Below are 19,766 nucleotides of genomic sequence, written 5' to 3' on the forward strand. Positions count from 1 at the left end.
ACACTAGGCCAGGGGTCCATTCGTGGTGTGCATTCCACTTTTGGAGTATATGGTTTGTGTTGCCCCTAGGCCTATTTTCTCCTATTGCATTTTATTGTGTTCTACAGTGTTTGCACTACTTTTCTGTGTTTCACTTACCTGATTTTGGTTTGTGTGTATATTTTGTGTATATTACTTACCTCCTAAGGGAGTATATCCTGTGAGATACTTTTGGCATATTGTTACTAAAATAAAGTACCTTTATTTTTAGTAACTCTGAGTATTGTGTTTTCTTGTGATATAGTGCTATATGATATAAGTGGTATAGTAGGAGCTTTGCATGTCTCCTAGTTCAGCCTAAGCTGCTCTGCTATAGCTACCTCTATCAGCCTAAGCTGCTAGCACACTACCAATCTACTGATAAGGGATAACTGGACCTGGCACAAGGTGTAAGTACCACAAGGTACCCCCTATAAGCCGCCAGGCCAGCCTCCTACACTTTAATCAAAGTTTAGCAATGTACAATTGCTTGATATTATTTTAATCTATCTATTTATTGCTTCCATGTAGGAGACACAGGGTATCCTAACCATCCATGGTAGTTTGCACCGCTGAGAAATCCAGCAATGCCAGGGAAAGAACACTTCACTGAGGCCGGTGGAAGAACACGTGGCCAGTGGAGCAGGCTTTTGGGCTCCTGAAGGCCAGATTTCTGTGTCTGGACAAGACCGATGTAGCCTGCCTCTATTCACCCTTAAAGGTGTGCCAAATCAGGGTTGCCTGCTGTATGCTGCACAACATCACTACGACAGAACATCCCAAAAAGCACAAAGGATGGAGACCGTGAAGAGCCCTCAGGTGAGCATGTCGAAATGCCCAGATGACAGTGGGTGAAGGAGAAGGAATTGACCTACGTCAAGATGTCATTGACCACTTCTTCACCTTAGTGTAAGTGTACCCTTGCATACTGTAACATCCAATTTCAGAACAACTTGTGATATACTGAACATAGCAGTCTGTGATGGTAATTTAGTAGGGATGGTCAGTTCATGAAAGTCCATGACAAAGATGTTTGTAGATCAAAGATTACGTACACTGACTACTGTGTTTGTTGACATAGTAACTCTGATTCTGCTAAGTTTAAGTGTCCTCCTAATTTCTCATTTGAGTTAAATTTAATAAGTGAAAGTAATCATTTCCCTTGTTATTCTTTTTTAGGATCCTTCACCATGTCATTTTTATTTGGACATTTCAAAGTTGTTACATTTGAAGTGATATGTTGCTTTTGGAAAGGACAAAGGAAACATGGTTGATCTTAGGGCAGATACCTAATTTGAATGGACAGATCTTATACAGAGACAACTTGCGCTGTGATTGAATGGACATTCTTGAGGTTGTCTCAGCTCTGTTTCCTGTTGGTTGTTGTCACCAAGGCAATATGTGCTGTTTAATTTGCTCTAACCACATTATATCATATTGGCTAAATAATCTAATTGCGATCAGTGTCGGAAGCTATTGATGTGTCTCCTCATAGTTGAAAGAACTTTTTTGAGCACTCCACTGAATGGAGGTTGTGACATTGCCACCAGTTACTGCCAAAGTGTCCTGAAATGTGGCCTCAATTTTGTTACTACATTGATGTAGACTATTGGTGTTACTGATATAGGATTCCTACTGTGAGGGCTGGATGTCTGACTCCTGCTGAGGTCATGAATCAAGCACAGTTTGCCTTTTTAATTTGATTTAATTAAATATTCCCTTTCTTTCATGGTGTCAAGGTTCTGTAGTGTCAACTTCTAAATGGCACAGACTGTTTGGGTTCTGCATAGTTTGTCAAAAGCATTTTTGATTGTGTCACCGACTTGTTACCTACAAATGTATGACCCCAATACATTGAAATTTCATTGTTTCTTTTCCATATTATTTTACATGTGAAACACATTACCAAGTTGGCATCTCTTATTTGTTTTAGTATCATATTGTTTGACAGATTTAAAAAATGACAGTGTATAGAAGACATAGAAAAGGAATAACCACAATAAATACAACACCAGTCTTTGACTTTGTTTTGCGTGTCTGTATTTTGAACAAAAAATGAGTGCAATATATTTGAAACCAGAATGAAAAAGAACAAGAAAAGAAGCTCAAATGCAACATGGTGGATGAAACTATGGCCCTCATTACGAGTTTGGTGGTCAGTGTATCGCCGCAGTGGAGCTGGTGGCCACACAGCCGCGGGTCCGGCGATGAAGAGCATTGTATCACAAGTCCCGGGACAAGTTACCATTTGCCCGCCACAGCGGAAGGGCTGTCATGCCAGGCAGCAGCCATCTCCAGCCTGGCGGTCAGGCATTATCCCACGACCATATTACGAGATTGCACTCCCCCAGGATTTCTGGGGCGAAACCACCACCACCAAAAGCCTGGCGGAAACAAACGATTTAAAAGGTAACACCTACCTTCAGGAACACAGTGGCACATGAATTGCAACTCCTCCCAAACCTCTCCCTGTCCCTGCAACTCCCCAGACCAGCGACCACAACACCATACTACCATCCGTAAGCACACCAGCCTAGCACACACTGGAGGGAACAACGTTAGTACACACACATACAGACACACACGCATACACACCAGTACTCACAACCACCACACATACATGTTGAAGGAAAGCCAGGACTAGGTAGGTAAGATCAATACCAACGGTGTAGTGCCGCATAAATATAATAATTTGCAAAAGTGTGCAATGAACAATTAACATTCAGGTCCAAGGGCTAGTCCGAAATCCATAGTGCCCCGAGCACACTGGGCATAAGCTGACGCCCCAACTTGACTCCTGACTGCAAAGTGCAGGCCTCCACAGGGCAAGGGCATCAATGGGGAATGCAGGCACCTCCGGACTGAGGAAGGGGTGAGTGCAGGGGGGCCTTGGGCTTGGAGGGGGGGGGGGTCCTTCCATCTGGGCCTGGAGGGGGCGCCCTTAGGGGTGGACTTTGATGGGGGTCCTTGGGCTTACCCTTGGAGGGGGGAGCTTAGCAAGTGGGGGTTTGGGCTTGGCCTTGAAAATGGAGGGAGTGGGCTGGGGGGCTGTTGGGTGGGTGAGTGTGTCCCTTGAGATGTACTGGGAGGAAGTGGGGAGGAGATGCAGGGAGATGGCAGGGGGAAGTGTGAGTGTATGTTGGCGTGGTGTCTACAGGTAGGGTGGATATGCTGCATGTGGGTGTGTTGACAGTCATGGTGTCTGCGCCAGTGGTATATGGGGTGCATGAATGGGGGTCAGAAGATGTGGTGATGGTGGCAGTAAGGGCACATGTGGCAGGATCAGTGACTGATGATATGCTGACAGCAGTTGTGAGTGGTGTGTCGACTGTGAGGGGGGAGGTGGTTGGGGAGTCAGTGCAGGGTGTGGATGTTGTGATATCTGCATGCATCTGTTGAGTGTGTGCATGGCTGTGCTGGTGTCTGTGGTGCTTATGTCTGTCCTTGCGTACCATGTCTGTTGATGTGGATGCATGTAGGTCAGTATGTGTGCCTTGGATGGGTGAGGGGAGAGAGATGTGGGATTGGAAACAGGTAGCCGGAGGGTGGACGGAAGAAGAAGGGACACTGGCTGCCATCAAGGAGGAGGCCAGAGCCTGAAACGATCTCTGTAGGCCAGACAAGGCACTGTGAATGCCTTCCAGGAATGCATTACACTGTTGCATCTGGGATGCCAGTCCCTGGATGGCATTCACAATAGTTGTCTGTCCCTCAGAGATGGGCCTCAGAAGGTCAGTAGCCTCCTCACTGAGGGCAGCAGGGCTGACTGGGGCAGGGGCAGAGGTGCCTGTGGCAAAGGAGAAGCCCACCTTCTTGGGTCAACGAGCTTGGGCAACTGGGTAGGTGAGGAGCTACAGGGAGGGTGGTGCTGGTAAGGGGGTGGCAGACAAAGATGGTGCTGGGGTGGTCCCAGATGGGTCCGCCACCGCCAGGGAGCCGCCATCGTAGGAGGAATATGAAGATGTAGTGGTCGATCCGGTCTCCCTCAATGCACTCCCCTCACCCTCCATTCCACTGGTCCCCTCAGCTCTGGTGGTGTCAGCCTCCTGGGTCCAATGGGCTGCAGCTTCTCCACATGCCGGTGCCCCTTCTCCTTTGCCAGATGATGCTGATGCACACAAAGACAGAGAGGACAGGGAATGAGAGATAGAGGGACAGGGTGCAATCAGTCAATGCCAGCACAACGGTCACACAGGGCAGAAAATCGCCATTTGATGCCATGCCATGATTAATAATACCCACCTCTGAACACCCTCCAACTTGGGAACACCATGGAGGAAACCGCAACAATGCACATGTCAACCGCTGATTGTCTGATTTATGCATATCTCTACATAAGGAGTGTCACACACTCCACACGTGTCCAGTACCAGTGCCCACTACCCATGGCCATTGAGACCGGCATGCAAAGCAAAGGACTGCACACCCAACAGGATCCTGCACGGCTAGTTTGTTGGCCTCCATGGCTATTGTCAAGTAGCACTTGGTGCAACCACCCCACTATACCTGCAGTACCTGCCAGCTGAATGAGGTCATGGATACAACCCTGGCACAGTGGTTGGCCAGGGCCAATCACAATGCCCAGACACCCCAGGTCTAAAGATCCTGTTGCCATGTGCTGGCCAACACATCTAGCAAGTAGGTGGCCACACAATCCCTACATTAAAGGAGTCTGGCCCGCTACCACTGACTGTATGGCTTTACTTACACCTGTGAGGTCAATCCTGCGCAGATGGACACAACCCATAGTGGAAATCATTGTACCTACCATCCACGCCACAGCAACCCAATGGTGCCCACCCAGAGCTACCATGCCAACATATGTTGCAAGTGAGAGTGAGTACTTACCCCCATGTGACTGCTGTGCTGCTCTCAAGTGCCCATCCACCGAAGGGAAGGCAACTGCCAATATGCAGGCCATTAGGGGGCTCAGGGTCCGACGGGCACCCCTCCCTCATTAGGAGGACGTCTCCAGCTGGGCCTCTGCAGTCTTCCAAGCCCAGCGTCTCAGGTCCTACCACCATTTTCTGCAGAGGGTGCTCCGCCAGGCATGGACTCCCAGGGTCCACACTTACTTGGCGATGGCACGCCAAATCCCCTTCTTCTGATGGGCGCTGACCTGCATGGGTGACACAGACAGAAAGACACAGGGGGTCATTCTGACCCCGGCGGTCTCAGACCGCCGGGGCCAGGGTCGGCGGGAGCACCGCCGACAGACCGGCGGTGCCCCGCAGGGCATTCTGACCGCGGCGGTTCGGCCGCGGTCAGACTAGGAAAACCGGCGGTCTCCCGCCGGTTTTCCGCTGCCCTACAGAATCCTCCATGGCGGCGGAGCGCGCTCCGCCGCCATGGGGATTCTGACACCCCCTACCGCCATCCTGTTCCTGGCGGGTCTCCCGCCAGGAACAGGATGGCGGTAGGGGGTGCGCGGGGCCCCTGGGGGCCCCTGCAGTGCCCATGCCAATGGCATGGGCACTGCAGGGGCCCCCGTAAGACGGCCCCACTTTGTATTTCAGTGTCTGCATTGCAGACACTGAAATACGCAACGGGTGCCACTGCACCCGTCGCACCTTCCCACTACGCCGGCTCAATTCTGAGCTGGCGTCCTCGTGGGAAGGTTGATTTGCCCTGGGCTGGCGGGCGGCCTTTTGGCAGTCGCCCGCCAGCCCAGGGCAAATCCCAAAATACCCTCAGCGGTCTTACGACCGCGGAGCGGTATTTTGGTGGGGGAAGTCTGGCGTGCGGCCTCCGCCGCCCTCCGGACTTAGAATGACCCCCACAGTCATGTAGAGTGGCATCCCTGGGACATTATTGTCAGCACGCATCACACTCCCACACCCACACGTCGTCAGCCAACGTTGCCTTACACCCCTCATCCATGTCCATGCTCCAGACACACTGACACCTACCAAGGCCCCCATCCCCATGCGCACAGCTCACATACAGTAAAATGACAATGGGTTCACCTGCTGCTCTGGTGCCCGATACCACTGTCCATCGAGGGGCAGGACCACGTCCATGAGCCACTCCAACTCCTCCTGGGTGAAGGCTGGGGCCCCGACTCCTGCAGGATGTGGCATCTTGGCTACCAGAGTCAGTACACAGCAATACACGGTGTGGAGGTTTTCAGTGTACGAGGTGCAGAAGTCAAGTGGCCATGAGCACATGAAATGGCGGTCACGGCTGCCGCAAACATCCCCGTCACTGCCAGCAGCAATCACCATTGGCTCCTGCCTCCCATTGGCAACAGTGTGAACCAATGGTGAGTTGCACGGCGGTCGTGACTGCCTACCACCATGATGTGTTATGCGGGTGGGATGATCTCACTTCCACCTGTCCCATGCATGCAGACAGGCAGCCACCATTTGACATTTCCAAAGTGTAATGTGTGTGAAGGTTAGTGCGTCATGCGTCCGTGGTGCACAACATTTTACCAGCACTCTCCTGTTCCAAGGTACTATGCACGGTTGAGGATGAGGAATGCACCGATGTACAGGTCCCTAGTCGACCTTGCCACCCTGGAGGAGCGTCACATCATCTAGACCTATCGCCTGAACCATGTGACCATAATGCAACTGGTGGCCCAGGTGGAGCCGGAGCTGTTGCCTTCTATTGGCCATCCCAATGCCACCCCTCCCACAGTGCATGTTGTGTCAGTCCTCCACTACCTTGCCTCAGGCTCCTTCCAGGTCACAGTGGGTCTCGCAGCTGGGATATCACAGCCCATGTTCAGCAACGTCCTGAGGGATGTACTGTGTGCCCTGATTAAACATCTGTCTAGCTACATCTGGTTCCCCTGACGTGCAGAATTGGCCACTGTCAAAACTGTGGTCTACCATTTGGCACACATCCCACATGTGATTGGGGCCGTTGATGGCACTCACATTGCCCTGGTGCCACCCAGGATGAATGAACAGGTGCACAGAAACTGCAAAAACTTGAATTCAGGCAATGTGCAGGTGATGTGTCTCACGGACCAGTGCATCTCCCATGTGACGGCCAGGTACCCAGGCTCTGTGCATGATTCCTACATCCTGCGGAACAGCAGAGTCCCACACATAATGGCACCAATCCAGAGGGACCGGGCCTGGCTCGTCAATATGTACCCCAGCATAAGTGTGGCCCTCACGTCTCTGAACCCTTGTGTCCCTGCCCTATTGCCCTCCTGGCCTTCACATGCCTCTTCCCTCTATACACACAGGTGACTCTGGCTATCCCAACCTGCTGTGGCTCATGACACCTGTGTGGCATCCAACCTCAGCTGCAGAGGACCAGTACAATGAGGCCCACAGTCGTACCAGACGGGTCACTGAGAGATGCTTCAGTCTACTGAAGGCCAGGTTCCGCTGATTGCATGTCTCCGGGATGCCCTGCTCTGAAATCCACAGATGGTGTGCCCGATCATAGCGGCCTGCTCCATGCTGTACAATCTGGCACTGAGGCCTCAGATCCCATTGTTGGATGCAGAGGAAGGGCTAACTGTGCCAGTGGCTGGTAAAGGGGACATGGGGAATGATGAAGAAGAGGATGATGAAGATGCAGCTGACTCCAGGGCGGAGCTGATTTGACATTACTTCGGTTGAGATGCAGGTATGTGTTAACTGTGTGGTATGTGTCCTCTATAACTGTCTGCCTTGTCCCTGATGCCACCTGTTGTCTGTGACTACTGACGATATTGGTTGCAGGTCTGAATCTGGGTGGGTTGGGGGGGTGTCACATGTGCCCATAATTTAGGTAATCACAGTGAAAAGATCAGACCCATAGTCAGGCAGCTGTTCTGCTGGTGCACTGGTGCCATCAATGTGTATGTAGTATGCTCCCTGAGCTGCCAGTGCAGGCGTTATGTGTGTCCCATGCAGGGTTGCAGCATGTGTGCAGCATCTATCCTGGGATTTAACATTGGGTGGCAGTGCTACATTGTTGTTGGTGGCAGTGGGAATGCGGTCAGGTCTGGCGCTGGGTGCTGAGTGGGTTGGACCATTGGGTTGGTATGTGTTGTTAATGTCTGTAGGTACTGTACATATGGTTGTGGGCCTGACTGGCATATCTGCAATGGATTCCTGTTCCTACAGTGCATTTTGTGGAGTTGGCATCTGTAACTCCTGTAACTCCTACAGTGATTGCTCTACTTTCAGGACAATGTTGTGGTGTTCTGTGTTCCCTCCCCGACCTGTTGCCTCCATTGACACATATGTCCAGCAACTGCCTGCTACACATCGGTCCTCCTGGGATATTTCTTCCCCCTCTGTCGCCCTCCCATGAATGTGCTGGGCGATGGGTTGGCAGTTGTACAGGTATTGCCAGTTCCTTGCGTACTCATGACAAATAAATAAGTAGACATCAACTGTGCTCAATTGTTGTTTATTTGGTATGTACAAGTGAGAGGGGTGATGAGTGGGGTCATGATGGCAGAGATCATCAGAGTGGTGAGTCCAGCTGTAGGCAGTCCGGTGTGCTGGCTATGGGTAGACAGACATATGAGAGTGGACAGTCAACAGGGTGTCACAGTCACACACAAGGGAGAGTGACTGTTCAGGAGAGGGTCAGGGAAGTGGTCGTGGTCTGGCCATTATGTCCGGCTTGATGTCTACTTGGACGTCCTCGCTCGCGTGGGAGTTCCTCAGCTACAGGGGTCGAGGTGCTGGTGTCCTGCGAGTCCTGTGGTGGAGCCTCCATGCCACTAGCTGCCGCTGACGTGGAGGGCTGTGATGGTATGTGACCAGTGGTAGGGGCCTGCTGGTGGATGTGGACTCATAAATGATAGTGGTCTGATCCCTGAGCATGCCTACTATGGAGGCCATGGTGGTATTGTGGGCCTGCCACTTCCTCATAGCTTCCTGATGGTATTGCCCCTGCAGCCGCTGGGTCTCCTGCACAGTAGTGAGTATTGCGCCACCAGGACTTGGTTGAGGCCCTCCTGGGCAGTCTGTTGGTGTGGCTGTCCTTACCCTTGGCCCACAGTTCCCCTCCAATTACCCCTGACCCCCTGTGCCTGTGCTCCTGACAGTGTGCCCACTCCCAGTAGTAGCAGGGCCTTCATTGTCTAGGGTGAGTATAATGGGCATTTTTGAAAAATTTGGCAGGTGGGTTGGGATCCGGGTGGTGGATGTGAGTTAGTGGGTGCCCCTAAGGCCAGGCCAGACATTGCAGCGTGAGGTAATGAGTGTATGGCAAATGCAAGAAACCTAGCTTGTTAGCATTCTATTTCAGTCAGGACTTTGTGCGTACCAGGAGGGGTGCAGTTTGTGGTGTGTGGCCGTCGTCTTACGAATGCATCTAGCCAAATCACTGGCAGTGCAATGCATAGTACTCAATCCTGATTTCTGTATGTGACGGTGCTGTGTATGCCAACTGTGGTGTTAGGGCTATAAGTGACCCAGTGTTTCCTTTTTCTCTTCCCCCCCTTCACCATCAACACCAGCAGAGGCTGCCAAGAGGCACCTCCATCTGCCACCAAAGTGCAACCATCACCACCAGCGGAAACCATGTAGGCCACCCTCCAGGGACTGCTGTATGAGGAGCCCCCTCCAGAACCAGTGGGAAAGTCGCCCACCTGGGAGACTGTGGCCTTGCACTCCCCAGCACTGACAAATGGGCATGGAGCCCCCTCCAGAACCACTGGGCTTGTTCCCGACTTCGGCTGAGGTGCCCCCCACCCCCCATCTCCTGAGGTACCTGCCCACTTGCAAACTGATGTCCCTGCAGAGTTCTATCTGGATGAAGTCAGAATTTGAGTTGGGCCTTGGCCTGTGCCCTGTGGCCATGTGGGCCCTTAGTACCTTGGACTGGGCATTGGCCCTTTGTGTACATATCTGTTTAGCCAACAATTGGGTTATTTATTGCCTGTTGACATGAATACATTCTCCTTAGTGCATTCTTCTTATCCTTGAATTATTCTGCAGTGTATCGTGTGCCATTGTTTTTCATGTGCAGCTGGACGTGTGTATGGTGTATGTCGGGTGTGTGTTGTGTGTGGGTGTCACTCTCGTTTTCCTCCCTCACTCCCTTGTGTGCTAGGCAGCTGTAGTCACCGTCGTCGTCTTCGTTGGTGTTCCAGGTGGAGCATGACGTAGAAGAGTGTAGTAAAAATAATTATGTTTTACCACTAACTTTGTGTTTCACCACTGTGCATATTAGTTGTTCAATGTTCACCAGAAGCACATTACATTTTGTATTCAGTTTAGCTGCCTATTTGCTTTATCGTGGCTTTAGACATTGCAGTTGAGACATTGCAGATGAGCTGTGGTTTTCCACATGGTAAACTAAGCTTGTGTTTTTCTTACAGAACACAATAGCATGATAAGGAAGCACATATTTTGTGTTTTTCGGCCTTGGGAGAGACAGCCTTCAAAACTTGGACAACTTTCGATGTTTGTTTCTTACAACTCTGACCTACAGTAGCCAGCATGCTTTAAATATAATAAAAGGTGTCCCTGGGCAGCAGTGAGGGGGAATTTTCCGAGACTTCAGTCAGGAGTGGACGTCAACTGCCTGACCTGTCCCGTGAGGGTGGAAAATCTCTTTCTCGCTGTTGAACAGGGGTCATCAACATGCTGGCATGAGAAAGATGACGAGCAGTGATAGGCCCTACGGTGATGAATTTTGACTTGTATTCTTTGTTTGAAGTTATGCTATAATATAATCACATATATTAGTTGTGCACATTGCAGTTGAGAATCACTTTGAAATATTTTCCTTTCATTGCTGTGACTATTTTTAAACGTGTGCCTCCAACCTACTAATCTCCTCTCTTAGGAACCTTGTGGTGAAGTAATAATAAATGTCTTCTTTAAACTAAGAAGTGCATTCCAGAGATTGTTGTCAGCTCGGTCATTAGTTAAAGCAAAACAAAGAGCATCGGAAATACTTGCAGTTTAGGTTCCCTGGCGTGGTTGTTCTTCCCTGTTTCTCCGATGATGAGTCCTTTCTCTTCTGTGATGCGCTTCCAACAGGCATTTGATGGCATTGGTACCACCCTGGAGAACATGGCAGATTTATGTGTCTTAATATGGTGGGCGGACTTTGTTTTATGCCTGGCTGTTGACGGCTACCGCCGTGGTGAGTGTTGTTTCTACCCTGGCAGTTGGTTTGGTATTTTAGTTGTCTATGGGAGTTATCACCGCCATGGCCATAATTTGGTGGTAATTACTGCCAGCCTGTAGGCAGTATTACCGTCACTTTATCACTCACTGCTAGGATCATACTGAGGGCCATAATTGTTAACTTCACTGATTACAACACTGATGACATAATCCAAACGTCTTTTGCACACATTACTCTATAAACTAGTATGGCTTTAGAGGCCTGAATGCAAGTACAAAATAGAAAAGAATAATATAAAGTATCATTAATGCCATCACAGATACAACTCATGTAGGTATAGCAAGCAGTGTTATGTGCAATACTGACCATATATCATACACTTCACTGGTAGCATAGTTCACATGACAACCATAGGCCATGTGCAAGGTATTATAGCTCACTAATCTGGATCCCCGTTTTATCCAGTAGTTATTTCATATAAGAGCTTCCTCCTGCTCTGAATCCATCAGGAGGCTGAGTCTGCTCTGGTTGTATTATCCTACCAGGGTGGAGAGAGGTTGCTGATGATGAAGCATGACAGTATTAGGTGTGTGTGGCTTCCTCTTTCATGAGAATGATCTTGATTGGATAAGGGCACCCATTCAAAATTCACCCCAGCGGTATTTATTTCTGGTCACTGGGAGGTGAGAAAACTGGGATGAGTTTTTGACCTGCAGCAGTCACACTAGGTTGTCATATGTGGATGTCTCAGGAGTGCGTGTGGCTGTCTTAAACTCCTCCTCTCTCTTTTTGTATTAGTGTTGATCCTGTATGTTGTCACCTTCTTGTTACTCTTGTTACTCTATTGAATTGATCTACTTGCTTGTATAAATCATAGTTTGTGTATTCAAAGGTTTCCAAACATGTTCTGTGGCATGCTGATTATACGTAGTATCGATACACAATCTACTTTGCAGTGTTCATATGTTGACTAATGCCATGTAATCCATTACATTGTACCATGGTATGATTTTGAGGCTGCTAGTCCTTGAAAGGGCTCATCTCCTCTCTACTGTGTTGAGTTGCATGCCTGCTACATGTAATGTGCACTCTCTAAATATTTTACATTTCAGAACATCTCTCCATCATTGTTACTGAAGTGGGCATCGGTGTACATTTACCTGCATGAGTAAAAAGTTAAATATCACACAAAGGCCTAAACATCCCATTAATTATATTTCTTTATTCTTTTAGGTTGCTTCATTTGTAGCTGAAGACTCATTTGAAATACAATCCAGACCTTTAATGTCTTTCCTTTGTAATTCATGTTAAGACCAACACCCAAGTCCAGTGGACCACCGTCTGCAACCGAAGACACCTCCACTCTAGACCAGGATCAAGCCTTCAGTGAGGATACCACTCTTGCAAGCCAGGATCATGAGGGGATGCCTGTTCCATCTGGTCTGTCTGCGCAGACAGCCCTCGTGGGTCACACTCAGCCCACACCTACAGTTCCCTCCCTATATGCTACAACAATTCAGCCTATGGAAATCTCGACTTCCTGTGGGGAGGGGAACACAAATCCCATTTTGTTCCCCCCCCATATCCTGACTGCTGTTGCACAACCGCCACCACCTTCAGCTGTGCTACAGCCCAGTGGGGTGGGCCATTTTGCCTCAAAGGCACAGGGTAGTGGGGGTAGGGGCCATGAAATGGAATCAGTGGGCCACCAAAGTGAGACCACTGGCATCATTGTCACTCAGAACACCATTGACTGAGGAGCAATACAATAGTCCCAAGATGTGATGTCCCAACAGAGATCCAGGACCTTCAGCAGGTGCAGAGGGAGCACATTCTTGAGCTGCAGTATAACAACTCCAATTTGTCCTCCTTGACTGGGGTGATGCTTGACATTTATCATCCCATGTGCAGGGATTTTCTTGTACCACCTACTCCCATTTTTCTGGTCCTTCAACATCAGGACAAAATAACTGTTCCTTAGCCACTGAGAGGGAGGCCCTGCCACAACAGGAAACTACTCCACCCACCCTAGTCCCTGTACCCGTACTCCCTCCTCCAAGGATGGGATGTTCATTCAGGCCACCAGGAGCGGATGACAAGACCTACCCCACCACTTCCAGAAGACACTGAACATAATTTCCTCCAGTGTGTGTCTACCATTCACTCTGTGGACTAGTTCATGGACACAGTTGAATTTTTTTGAGGAGAGTTGTATTTTTTATATTGGACTTCAAACTGTTTGTGCTCAACAAATATAGGTCCTCATTATCAGTTTGGCGGTTTTCGGGGAAGACCACCATGCGAAATGGCACCACTATACCGGCAGTGGTGGCGGTATAGCGACCACCGGATTACAAGTCACAAAACACAAATCGCCGTAATACAGACACAACACCAACACCGCCAGATCAACTCACGGCGAAAGAGTGACTGAACAACTGCCGGCCCCGCCACGTCGACACCATTGTGACCGTCATATTATGAGGCAACCTCCAGCACAGTGGAAAATGCATGGCGGAAAACGTTGGTGGTTTGCACCGCAGCGAAACAGAAAGGCACAGTGGAAAGTAGCCAACACCACATTGGCTAGTTCAAATATCCCACACCTGATAACCATACACACACCATGCACACCTGACCATGCCACCACATAACCCCTCCCCACAAACAATCCTTTGCATCAGCTACGAGCAGCCACAGCCACACTCTAGGTGAAGCATACCCCAAACACTGCAAACAAATATCACACATTGCACAAATCAACACCACAGCTCAACAGCACACACCAGCACACACAGCCAAACACCCCCACATCACCACACACGCCGCATTGCACCCGACTCGCACAACACATACCCACCCCACAACATGTCAAGCCAGAAGCACCCACGAGAGAGTGAGTTGCAGGTCATGGTAGACAAAATCATCAGAGTTGAGCCTCAGCTCATGGGACTCCAGGCACAGCAAACATCCATAGCCAAAAAGACGGAGTTGAGCGAATGTTCGTAGACAGGGTTAACACAGTCAGCACATACCCATGCACAAGGGAGGACATCAGAAAGAGGTGGAATGACCTCAGAGAGAAGGTCCGATCCATTGCACCCAGGCAGAGGAGAGCCAGAAACAAGACTGGCGGTGGGCCCCCACCTCCTCCCCTTCAGTTGACATCCTGGAAGGAGAAGGTCCTGGACATCTTGCATCCCGAGGGCCTGGCTGGCATCAACGGAGGGCTCGACTCTGGTAAGTCAGCAATACCCTCCACCCACCAACCACCAACCACCTATGCTCAGCATGTCTCCCACACACTCTCCAACCCATTGGAACCCGCCCCACTGCCCCCGTCCCAAACACCTCTCGCCCCTACTCTGCATGTCAGCACTGGGAAACTAATCGAGCCATTGCATGCATCACAACAGTGACATAACAACTACAGTCACACAACTTACATATACTGTATCCATCCACAGGTACCTCTGCGGCTGACGCCCTGCAGAAAATGCCAGGCTTAGGCAGCCCTCCCCAGGATGAAGCGCCACTGGATGTCTGGATGACGACGACTTGCCTGGGCCATTTGGGGCCACTGGACAGTCAAACCAACAGTACACCCACCCTGGACACATCGGACGCCCCTACCCATGTGGCAACAACACCACAGCCAGACCCTGAACCCCGAACCTGTGCCCCAGCGACCCGTCAATCAGAGGTGTGCCCCATAGTACAGAGGCCAGAGTCGCCTCAAGCACCCATCCAGCTCTGGGTAGGCCACCACCAATATGTGGGCCATCAGGGGGGTCAGGATCCAACGGGCACCCCTTCCTTGTTGGAAGGCCATCCCCAGCTGGGCCTCTGCGGGCTTCCTTGCCCAGCATCTCAGGTCCTCCCACCATTTCCGGCTGTTGGTGCTCCACCTGACATATACCCCAAGGGTCCGCATGTCCTTGGGGATGGCATGCCATAATCGCTTCTTTTGATGGGTGCTGACCGGCAGGGGTAATACAGACAGGAAGACACCATTAACCAAACAATATAGCCTGTCACACCTATGGCCCACCAGTCCGGTTTCCATCACCATTGGCACATACTTCACCCGGCGCACACCATGTACACCATCACAAGACATTCCCCCCGATGACATGAAGCTTGTACACACATCTCCATGCATCCCACATGCATTGTGCCCAAAGTGTACTCACCTGTTGGTCTGGAGGCCCATACAACAGTCCATACTGGGATAGGACCCCATCCACCAGTCGCTCCAACTCACCCGAAGTGAAGGCTGGGGCCCTTTCCCCAGTCACACGGGTCATGGTAGGTTCCAGACACAGGTCACAGCAGCACACGCAGTGTAAGTGTTCTCCTGTTGACGGTCGGGAAACAAATGAGGAATCAGATAGAAAATGCCGGTCAAGTCCGTGGCGGTATACACCGTCACTGCCCCGCGCAGATCCCCATTGGCTACTGTACTCCATAGAGCCCCATATTATCTAATGAGGAATTGCATGGCGGTGCAAGACCGCCTTCCGCCACGATGCCCAAAGTCGGCAGAATTACCTCACTTCCACCTGTCCCTAAATACAGGACAGGCGTTCGCCATTTCATGGGGGAGGACAACAGTTATATCAACATTAACTACGTCACAGCTTAGATTAGCACATACCTTGCCATTCCCACTGTCCCATAACATAAATGCACTATGTGCACTAAAGTGGTAGCTCCATTAATCAAATTGTGACAGCCTACTCACTCTTGATTCCCTTAGATATCTACCGCTGCAGATGAATAGGAGGTGGAGACATACCCCCGTGTACAGACCACTTGTGGACTTGGCTACACTGGAGGACAGGCACATAATCCTCACCTATAGACTGGATAGGGCCACAATAATTGAGCTGTGTGCCCAATTGGAGCCAGACCTGATCTCAGTATCTCTCATCTGACTGGGATCCCCCTCTTGTGCAAGTGCTGTCAGTGCTCCATTTCCTGGCAACTGGTTCTTTTCAAGTGGCAGTGGGCTTGGCAGCAGGAATGTCACAGCCAATTTTCTCAATCGTGCTAGCAAGAGTCTTGTCTGCCCTGATGAAACACGTGTGAAGCTACATTCTTTTTCCCCAGATGGAAGATTTGGCCACTGTGAAGGTTGGATTCTATGCAATGGGACATATCCCCAATATTATTGGGGCAATTGACGGGACAGATATTGCGTTTGTCCCCCCACTAGAAAGAACAGGTGCTCAGGAATTGTAAGAGTTCCCACTCACTGAATGTGCAAATGGTGTGCCTGGCGGACCAGTACATCTCCCATGTCAATGCTAAGTATCCTGGGTCAGTACATGATGCCTTTGTTGCGAGGAATAGCAGCATCCCAAATGGAATGGCCCAACTACAGAGGCACAGGGTGTGGCTAATAGGTGAGCCTTGGTCCCCACCCAATGTATGTTAGTGTATGCCTTCAGGTGTCATCCCTATTGCATTGTGTGAGGCTAAATGGTATCCCTCAATACTTGCAAGTGACTCTGGCTACCCAAACCTGTAGTGGCTGCTGATCCCTGTAAGGAATGCCAGGACAGGGGCAGAGGAACATTATAATGTGGCACATGGGCGAACGAGAAGGATCATCGAGAGGACCTTCGGCCTCATGAAGGCCAGGTTCAGGTGCCTCCATCTGACAGGTGGATCCCAGTGCTACTCACCCAAGAAGGTCTGCCAGATGGTAGTGGCATGCTGCATGTTGCACAACTTGGCACTCAGACGGCATGTACCCTTTCTGCAAGAGGAAGAGACTGGAGATGCCCCTGTGGCAGCAGAAGACCCTGGTAAAAGTGAGGATGAAGAGGCTGAGGATGAGGGTGAGGACAAAACAGAACAACTGTGTACTGATGTGCTGACTGCAGAGAGCTACAGGTCCTTATTTCTATGCTCTCATAGTGTTCAGATCATTTGCACAAGATGTGATTTTTTCCATAAATGCACATTTTCTAACCAAAAAATACTAGTAGTCAAGTTGTGTTCAAGGGTGTTTATTGTAGTGCTATGAAATTGACAGAAAAGTGCGATGCAATGCGGTGATGGTGGAGGAAGGTCCAGGATATTGCTCCAGTCTGTTTGTAGCACAGGTCCAGTTTCCAAGAGGCCATAGGAAGGGGAGCAAAGGCAGTTTAAAGTGGACAAGGTGACAGGATGGGACACAAGGGGGACAATCAGAAGAGTCTAATTTCCTGGCGGTGGTCTTGGCAAGTATCTCTGGCTTCTCTCTGGTTTGCAGGGAACGTTTACGGGGTGGTTCACCATATGCAGGGAGAGGGGTGCTGGTGGCCTGTGGGTACTGTGGCAGGGCCTCCGGCCCACTAGCTGCAGCGGAAGTGGAGGGATGGTCTATGGACTTGCTAGTGGTAGCGGCCCGCTGCTGTGCTGTTGCCTCCCTCATGATGTTGGCCATGTCTACCAGCACCCCGGCTATGGAGATCAGGGTGTTGTTAATGGCCTGCAAGTCCTCCCTGATCCCCTGATACTGTCCCTCCTGCAGCCGCCTGTTTTCCTGCACGTTGTCAAGGATCTGGCCAATCGTATCCTGGGAATGTTGGTAGGCTCCCAGGATCTCGCAGAGTGCCTCCTGGAGAATCAGTTCCGTGGTCCTGTCCTCCCCCTGGTGCACAGTGGCCTTCCCAGGTTCCCTTTTGGCCTGTGCCTCTGTCCCCTGAATGGTGTGCCCACTGACACCAGGTCCCAGATTGTCTTGGGTGTGAGGTGTAGACTGGGGTCCTTGTATAAATGGGCACACTGCTGATTGATGTGTCCTGGGGACATAGGTGTGGGTACGCTGGTTGGGTGCTGTGGTGCTGGATATTGATGGGGGAGGCTCTGTGGTGGTCTGTGAGTGGGTCTGGGTGTCTGGCTGTCCAGTGGTCCCTGATGGGCCATGTTGTTGGTCCAAATCCAGAAGTCTAGAGTTATTGTCATCCCTTGGGGAAGCTCTGTTGGGGGGCTGGTTTGTCGTGGCACCTCCTCTCCGCAGGCATTGGCTGGGGCACCTGTTGTATTATGCTTCATGTCTGTGACATATTGTACATCCCTGGCTTCCCCTCTATCATTGGTATTGCCCTACCACCTTTGGCTTGTGTATGTTGATGTATTGTGTGATTGTTAGTTCCCCTGAGCTGTACATGCTTTGGTGACGGGTGTTCATGCAGGGCTGGGAGGGCTGTCCATGCATTGGTATGGCATGCCGGCTTGGTGCAGTGTGTGGGATGGAATGGAGTGATGGGAGTGAGGGTAAGAGGGTGTGATGGCATGCAGGTATGGGGGTGATAAGTAGTAAAAATTGACTTACCAGTGTCCAGTCCTCCAGCTACTTCAGCGAGTCCCTCAGGATGCAGTACTGCCAAGATTTGCTCCTCCCATGCTGTGGGCTGTGGGGGAGGACGTGGGGATCCACTGCCAGTCCTCGGTTGCCTTGCTGCAATTGAACATACCTTCCTCCATAGGTCCTTCCATCTCTTCCTGATGTCGTCCCTTGTTCTTGGGTGCTGTCCCACGGCGTTAACCCTGTTCACGATTTTCCACCATAACTCCATCTTCCTTGCAATGGATATCTGCTGTACCTGTGCTCCAAACAGCTGTGGCTCTTCCCTGACAATTTCTTCCACCATTACCCTTAACTCCTCATCAGTGAAACGGGGGTGCCTTTGTGGGGACATGGGTGTTGCATGGTGTGTGTTGGTGGGAGTGTGTTGAGTAATGTTGTGGTATGTGTGATGTGGGGTGCATGAGGAATGTATGGTAAGTGGTGTGTTTGTCTAGTTGTCTCTGTGCTGTTTGTGTGAATCTCCTGGCAGTAATTGTTGTTTGTAAAGGGTTGTGGTACTGTGGGTTGGTGTTTTATAGTGCTGCGGGTGTGTATGTGTGCTGTGTGTGTGAGTGTCAGGTATGTGTTTTTAGTATTGGCCAATGTAGTGTTGTTTTGTATGTGGGTGTCCATTCTGAGCGCGACGGTGTGTACCGCCAATAGTTTATCACCGCTGAATGTCCGCCGTGGTGATTCGTGGGTCATAATGTGGTGGGTGTTGTTTTGTTGGCATGATGGCATGGGTGTTGGGACCACCACTTCATCACTGACCTTTGGGCTGGTGGATTTGTGTATGTGGCTGTATTCTGTCGGATTGGTGTGTGTGTGTCATGATATGGCGAATGGATATTCACCATCGTGGCGGTATGTTGGCGGCCGTCATCGTGGCAGTAAGGGGGATGTACCGCCAATGTCATAATGAGGGCCTATGGCACTTGAGATGTCATAAATTATGTCATAGAATCTATTATAAGTGATGAGTGGAATGGCAATAGGGCTTGGCTTGCGGCCTTTGGCATCTTTGCATACTCAACAACAATTATAAGGGAGAACTGCGGACTGTGCTCTCAGAGGAGGAGATGACAAAAATGAACAGACTAGTTTTGGACAGTCACTACAGAACAGATTGTGTTCCTATAAAACAACAATGCATTCACTTCCATCTAGGATTTCTGATTGTTTAATCAATGTGCAATTGCGAAGAAAACACATTATTCATCAACCTGAAGAATGGTGGGAACTCCGTTGCATACTCACTGGCAGTGGCGGGGCCAAATGGTCTGAGCTTGTAGGTGATTTGTTGCCTTGCATACTCAGCACCAATTAAAAGGGAGAACTGTGGACGTTGTTCTCAGACCAGGAA

Source organism: Pleurodeles waltl, chromosome 2_2 (assembly GCF_031143425.1).
Source record: "Pleurodeles waltl isolate 20211129_DDA chromosome 2_2, aPleWal1.hap1.20221129, whole genome shotgun sequence".
NCBI classification, from domain to species: Eukaryota; Metazoa; Chordata; class Amphibia; order Caudata; family Salamandridae; genus Pleurodeles; species Pleurodeles waltl.